The sequence below is a fragment of the Triticum aestivum genome, chromosome 2A (genome assembly GCF_018294505.1).
Source record: "Triticum aestivum cultivar Chinese Spring chromosome 2A, IWGSC CS RefSeq v2.1, whole genome shotgun sequence".
Classification (NCBI taxonomy): domain Eukaryota; kingdom Viridiplantae; phylum Streptophyta; class Magnoliopsida; order Poales; family Poaceae; genus Triticum; species Triticum aestivum.
The window spans coordinates 445,116,971-445,124,982 of record NC_057797.1 but is presented as its reverse complement, the minus strand read 5'-3'; positions in this window follow the sequence as shown (position 1 = coordinate 445,124,982).

Sequence of the window (8,012 nt, the reverse complement as noted above, 5' to 3'; positions counted from 1 at the left end):
TGGTTTATTGATAATAACCAATTTTTTGGCACAACAACTTTCACCTAAGTTCTTCTCTTTTACAGATGACAATCGTGCTATACCCGTCCAGGACACGGCACAACGGAGACACAGGCGCAGACGTGCAGCAGGGACCCGCTCAAAGGTTTCTTTTTAGATTAAGACCCTGCGTAAACCTTTTTTACTGTCTCTTGTTGTTCACACCCTCCGAATACTCAATACAACCGAGAAGGATGCCGACGTATTGGCATGTGGCCACGTCAGGATATTGCACGTACCTGGACACCCGGGGTTTATTATTAAGGGCATTGTTCAGCCCGGCATATGTTATAAAGACCGAATACCTTAGGGAGTGTTCGGCGTCGCGAGTTTTGCATTATATGCATCAGCTCCGAATGATGTCTTTGGTCAAATGTTGGGTTTGCCCGGCTTCCATGTTTTGGTACCTTACGTTCCGCTATATCGGCTGAGGTAGCACTGGGAGAACTACTGCGATTGTGTCCTGGTTCATCCGGATGAGCACCTCAATAGAGAAAGCCGAAAACTGACTGTCATGATATAACGCGAGACTGGTCAACCACTTGATGACTCAACGAAATCTTCGGGATTCCTTCACATTAACGAAGAGCCGTTTCCCGGTCATGTACGTACGCGCCCCGTATTCGGACGAGCGCAGAAGTACCAGGGGATATATAGTAGCCCCACTGTCAAACTCCTATGGCTAAGTGAAAGTGTTAAAGCAATATAGTCTGATTGCCTTGTTCGCTGCGCTACCACCTCCTTAATGGACCAAGACGTTGGATCAAGTGTGAATACACGTTTTTTGTGAACACCTCCGCATTATATGTGTGGGGGCGGAAGCCGACGACTCCAAACTTTCAGGTTATATACATATATACATAAACGACCGCACAGGAGGCATCATAATACTTTCAGGCAAAAGTATAAGCACAGCCTTGATAACTCAATAAAACATTGTTCTTACAATGGGAGTACATGTCACTAGAACATGATATTCTTCGAGCACCGAGCCTCTATCGAACAAGCGCATTCAAGGACTTCTTCAAAGTAGTGCTCGGCAGCCACTCGGCCCATGGCTGAACCCTGTGTTGCAATAGTGGTGGCCTCCATCTCTGCCCAGTATGTCTTGACACGGGCAAAGGCCATCCGCGCACCCTCTATGCAAGCCGACCTCTTCATAGCATCGATGTGCGGCACAGCACCAAGGAATTGTTGCACTAAACTAAAGTAACTATTCGGCCTTGGCCCTCCCGGCCACAGATGATCCACAACGGACCTCATGGCGAGTCCGGACAACCTATGGAGCTCGGCCCACTCGGACGCACTCGAGCATGGAATTGTGACCAGAACAACTTTTCCACTTCACGATCTCTTTGATCCTTGAAGTACTCGGCCGCGTCACCAGCACTTGCCACCAAATCCACATAGGCGTCCGCAGAACTCCATAGTTGATCTAGCGGAGCATACTTCGGATCTCCGAACTTAGTCCGCAACAAGAAGGGCTTCCCAGCCACGATATCCGCAGCTTGATGCAGCTCTTCCTTCGTCGCTCTGATTTTAGAGCGGGCTTCCTTGGCTGCTACCATGGCCTTTTCCAGGTCCGTCGCCTGCGCTCGGCTTTCTTTTTCAAGAAGCTGGTAACGGTCAGCAGCATCTTTTAACTCAATGGCCATCTTGGCTATCCTTTCCTTACTCTGGCGATGTGCGGACGGTTCGGCCCTCAGCTCTTCGACCGCCTTTAGAGCGGACGCATCGCTATTCCTTGCTTGTTAATTGGCTCGGGCAAGCTCTGCCCGAAGGGTCTCCATGGTGGCAGCTCCATCTGTAGTCACAACATATTAAAGATACTGGCATCATGCTCCTCTTATTATGCGTTGATCACCAGAGAAATCACTTACCTTGTGCCTCGTCAAGCCGCTTGTTAACAAGCACGATGTAGGCATCTGCCGCATCAAGTTGCCGCTTTAGCTCGGCAAACCCATCAGTCCGGCTAGCCATTGGAGCTTCAGCCACCTGCACATAAAGGTGGTCTGGTTATTACCTGGGACTATGATCCTCTGTTTGCCGCCGTTTTCGATGACAACCAGAGTCTCAGGGGCTACTAATTGCATAGGGCACACCTAACATGTGCGGTACCGTAAAAAACATACACTATTTCACGTACCTCAAAGCCTTTCAGCAGACTCATAAAAGCTTCATGAAATCCGCTTTCAGCGGATGAAATTCTTTCAACTATCGTACTCATTAGCGTACGATGCGCTTCTGAGATGGCCGCTTGCTCCAGAAGATCCTTTAGTACGACCGACCGCACACTATACGGTTCCGGACTCTTTCTCTTGCTCTCTTTAGGAGCCGAATACTGAGGAATCCGGGTGGCCAAGGGATTACCCCCTGGCCTTAGCGGATCAGGAGAAACCCTCCTCGACGACACTTCGGGGTCGCCCGCCTCATGAGGCGGGGTGGCAGGGGGAGGTGTTTCGCTCTCCATCATCTCCGGAAGAAGATCCCCCGAAGACGAACTCTGTCGAGAAGGGCTATGATCCGAACTACAAGATATAAGCTTCGGTTATTGTCTTCAGAAGTACGGTAGGATATTTTCACTACTAAGTACTTTTCGATTACTTACAGCTCGGTAGAGGGCAGATTCCCTTGCGGACACTGTGCGGCAAGGGTACCCCTCGGGGCAGGACCCTCTAGCGAAGATTTCTTCCCTTGTTTGGAAACCTCTGTTTCCGGATCTTCAGAGGTGGTCCTCTTCCTTCCTCGGGGAGAGGGAATGTCAGATTCTTCTCCCTGGTTATCCTCCTTCGCGGAGGCGCTCATTCCCTTGGTTGGGATGAGTAATGAGTGAGGCTCGCTTTCGGCCTCTTTATTCCCCCCTTTGTCTTCCTTCGAGGGCACCTGATAAGGCGCCGGCTCCAGCATTCTGTCTAGTACTGGATTTGTCAAGCCCTCGGGAAGGGGGGCCGGACACCTGATCATCTTCTCCTTTGTTATCCAGTCCTGGTCAAAGAGCGACTTTTCAGAATGATGTTATGATAAATAACAGAAACGGCATGTTCGGCCATGGAATTACTTACTTGGGTATTCGGGCGATTACAGCTCAGACCCGCATCCTCGGTGGTGTTCGGACACTTTATTTGTGGTCCGAAGAACAACTTGTACATCTCCTCGAGCGTCATGCCAAGGAAGTGCTGAATGATTCACGGTCCCTCTGGGTTGAACTCCCACAAACGGAGAGGTCTACGTTTGTAAGGCGAGACCTGGCGAACTAGCATGACCTGCATCACCGTGACCAGGTTGATGTCTCTCTCAATGAGATCTTGGATGTGGCTCTGCAATATCGGCACATCCTTTACTGGACCCCCAGTTTAGCCCCTCGCTGATCCATGACGTCAGTTGTGGTGGGGGGCCTGAGCGAAAGACAGGGACGGCTGCCCACTTGGCACTTCGGGGAGCTGTGATATAAAACCATTCCCACTGCCACAAACTGGACACCTCTGGGAAGGAACCCTCTGGCCATGAAGCATCAGCGCTTTTGCTTATTACGGCACCTCCGCACTCTATGTGCCGCCCCTCGATCATATTTGGCTTAACATTGATGGTCTTGAGCCACAGGTCGAAGTGAGGGGTAATGCGGAGGAAGGCCTCACACACGACGATGAACGACGAGATGTGAAGGAGGGAATCCAGGGCCAGATCGTGGAAATCCAGCCCATAATAGAACATGAGTCCCCTAACAAAGCGATCCAGAGCGTGGCCTAATCCTCGGAAGTAGTGAGAGACGAAGACAACACTCTCGTTGGGTTCGGGAGTGGGGATGACCTGCCCTCGAGCGGGCAGCCTATGCGAAATTTCGGCGGTCAGATATCTGGCCTCTCTCAGCTTCTTGATGTCCTCCTCTGTGACCGAGGAAGGCATCCACCAACCTTGGAGGTTGGATCTGGACATGGTTGAAGGTCCGAAGCGCCTGACCTGAGCCTGGGGTGTTAGAACTCGAGGTGGGGGAAGGATTCGATTGAGCGTGAGAGGAAAAAGGGACAGGTCTTGGCCTCTTTATAAAGAGAGTGAATGTCAAGCGTCCTCCTCGCTGCTGTTCTGGACTCGCCTAAAATCAAGGAGTCATACCAACGGGCACGAGTGGGTTACCCATGTCCGTATTGATGAGAATCCCATAATAAGGGGGACACGATCTCTGCTTCGACAAGACGTATCAAGAAAACCGCCTCGCGATATGTGCGGTGCTAGTTGAGAAAACGGTTCGAATAATGACCGGGCCATGACGTAACGTCATGCTGTCAAAACACGTCAGCAGATTAGATTTGTGGAAATATTATTCTCTCTACGGTGGTATGTGGAAATTATTTTGCAGGGCCGGACACTATCCTTGTGTTCAAAATCTTCCATGGAGTATTCGGAGGAGGAACCCGCCTTGCAATGCCGAAGACAAAACTGCGTGCCGGACTCATCATCATTGAAGCCTGGTTCAAGGGCTACTGAGGGAGTCTTGGATTAGGGGGTCTCCGGACAGCCGGACTGTTGGGCTATGATGATACAAGATTGAAGACTTCGTCCCGTGTCTGGACGGGACTTTCCTTGGCGTGGAAGGAAAGCTAGGCAATACGGATGTGTAGATATCCTCCCTTGTAACTGACTCTGTGTAACCCTAGCCCTCTCTGGTGTCTATATAAACCAAAGGGTTTAGTCCGTAGGACAACAGACAATCATACCATAGGCTAGCTTCTAGGGTTTAGCCTCTACGGTCTCGTGGTAGATCAACTCTTGTAATACTCATATCATCAAGAACAATCAAGCAGGACGTAGGGTATTACCTCCTTCAAGAGGGCCTGAACCTGGGTAAACATCGTGTCCCCTGCCTCCTATTACCATCCGCCTTAGACACACAGTTCGGGACCCCCTACCCGAGATCCACCGGTTTTGACACCGACAGTGGAGAAGCTATCTCTCACCACAAGGCCGCATCCACATCCTTACTACATCCAATGGTTCAACAACAACGACAAGGTTAAGGTAACACGTACTGTTCGTGTGCATTTTAGTATCTCTACATATGCTGATTGTGTTGATTGTGATGTGGTACCCATGCAAGCATGTTCCATATTACTTGGTAGACCATGGCAATTTGATAAAAATTCTGTACACCATGGTAGAAATAATCAGTGTACTCTTGTTCATAAGGATAGCCGTATTACTTTGCTTCCTATGACTCCTGAATCCATTTTGAAAGATGATATTAATAGAGCTAATAAAGCAAAACAGGAGAAAAACAAGAGTGAAAATCAGATCGTGGCAAAAGAATTTGAGCAACAAATGAAATCTAATAATAAACCATCTAGTGTTGCTTCTGAAATTAAATTGAAAAGTCCATATTTACTTGCCACAAAATCTGATATTGATGAGATAGATTTCAGCAAATCTGTTTGCTATGCTTTTGTGTGCAAAGAGGCATTATTTTCATTCGAGGACATGCCTTCCTCTTTGCCCCCTGCTGTCACTAACATTTTGCAGGAGTTCGCTGACGTCTTCCCACAAGACGTGCCACCGGGATTACCACCTATTCGAGGGATTGAGCATCAAATTGACTTAATTCCCGGTGCATTGCTACCCAACCGTGCACCATACCGTACCAATCCAGAGGAGACGAAGGAAATTATGCGTCAAGTACAGGAGCTGCTCGACAAAGGTTACATACGAATCTCTTAGTCCTTGTGATGTTCCTATTATACTAGTGCCTAAAAAGGATGGTATGTCGCGTATGTGTCTTGATTGTAGAGGCATTAATAATATTACTATTCGTTATCGTCATCCTATTCCTAGGCTAGATGATATGTTTGATGAATTGAGTGGTTCTACAATTTTCTCCAAAGTTGATTTGCGTAGTGGATACCATCAAATTCGTATGAAATTGGGAGATGAATGGAAACAACATTTAAAACTAAGTTTGGTTTATATGAGTGGTTAGTCATGCCTTTTGGGTTGACTAATGCACCTAGTACTTTCATTAGACTAATGAACGAAGTTTTACGTGCTTTCATTGGATGATTTGTGGTAGTCTATTTTGATGATATACTGATTTATAGCAACTGTTTGGAGGAACATTTGGAACATTTACGTGTCGTTTTTATTGCTCTACGTGATGCACGTTTGTTTGGTAACCTTGGGAAGTGCACCGACTGAGTATCTTTTCTTGGCTATGTTGCTACTCCACAGAGAATTGAAGTTGATAAAGCCAAGATTGAAGCTATTGAGAGTTGGCCGCAGCCCAAAACGGTCACACAAGTGATGAGTTTTCTTGGCCTCGCTGGATTTTATAGGCGTTTTGTGAGAGATTTCAGCACCATTGCTGCACCTCTCAATGAGCTTACAAAGAAGGATGTACCATTTGTTTGGGGTACCGCACAGGAAGAAGCCTTCATGGTATTGAAAGATAAGTTGACACATGCTCCTTTACTCCAACTTCCTGATTTTAATAAGACTTTTCAGCTTGAATGTGATGCTAGTGGAATTGGATTAGGAGATGTGTTATTACAAGATGGCAAACCTGTTGCATACTTTTCTGAAAAATTGAGTGGGCCTAGTCTGAATTATTCTACTTATGATAAAAAATTATATGCTCTTGCTCAGACTTTAGAAACATGGCAACATTATTTATGGCCCAAAGAATTTGTTATACATTTTGATCATGAATCGTTGAAACATATCAAAAGTCAAGCTAAACTGAATCATAGACATGCTAAATGGGTTGAATTTATTGAGACTTTCCCTTATGTCATTAAACACAAGAAGGGTAAAGAAAATGTTATTGCTGATGCTTTGTCTCGTCGCTATACTATGCTTTCACAACTTGACTTCAAAATATTTGGTTTGGACACCATCAAAGATCAATATGTGCATGATGTTGATTTTAAAGATGTAATGCAGAATTGTAAAGAAGGAAGAACATGGAACAAGTTTGTCGTTAATGATGGATTTGTGTTCCGTGCTAACAAGCTATGCATTCCAGCTAGCTCCGTTCATCTTTTGTTGTTGCAGGAGGCGCATGGAGGAGGATTAATGGGACACTTTGGCGTGAAGAAGACGGAGGACATACTTGCTACACATTTCTTTTGGCCAAAGATGAGACGGGATGTTGAGCGTTTTATTGCTCGCTGCATGACATGTCAAAAAGCTAAGTCACGACTCAATCCTTATGGTTTATATATGCCTTTGCCTGTACCTAGTGTTCCTTGGGAGGATATATCTATGGACTTTGTTTTAGGTTTACCTCGAACAAAGAAGGGGAGGGATAGCATATTTGTTGTCGTGGATAGATTTTCGAAAATGGCACACTTTATACCATGTCATAAAAGCGATGATGCTGTTAATGTTGCTGATTTGTTCTTTCTTGAAATTATCCGCTTGCATGGTGTGCCAAATACTATTGTTTCAGATCGTGATACTAAATTTCTTAGCCACTTTTGGAGATGTTTATGGGCTAAGTTGGGGACTAAACTGCTTTTAGTACTACTTGTCACCCCCAAACTGATGGACAAACTGAAGTAGTCAATAGAACATTGTCTACTATGCTTAGGGACGTTCTGAAGAATAATAAGAAAATGTGGGAAGAATGCTTGCCTCATATTGAATTTGCTTATAATCGTTCATTGCATTCTACTACTAAGATGTGCCCTTTTGAAATTGTGTATGGTTTCCTACCTCGTGCACCTATTGATTTGTTGCCTCTTCCATCTTCGGAGAAGGTTAATTTTGATGCTAAAGAACGCGCTGAATTGATTTTAAAAATGCATGAGTTAACTAAGGAAAACATTGAGCGTATGAATGCTAAATATAAACTTGTTGGAGATAAGGATAGAAAACATGTTGTGTTTGCACTTGGAGATCTTATTTGGTTACATTTGCGTAAGGATAGATTCCCTAATTTGCGCAAATCAAAGCTAATGCCACGTGCTGATGGTCCTTTTAAGGTGTTA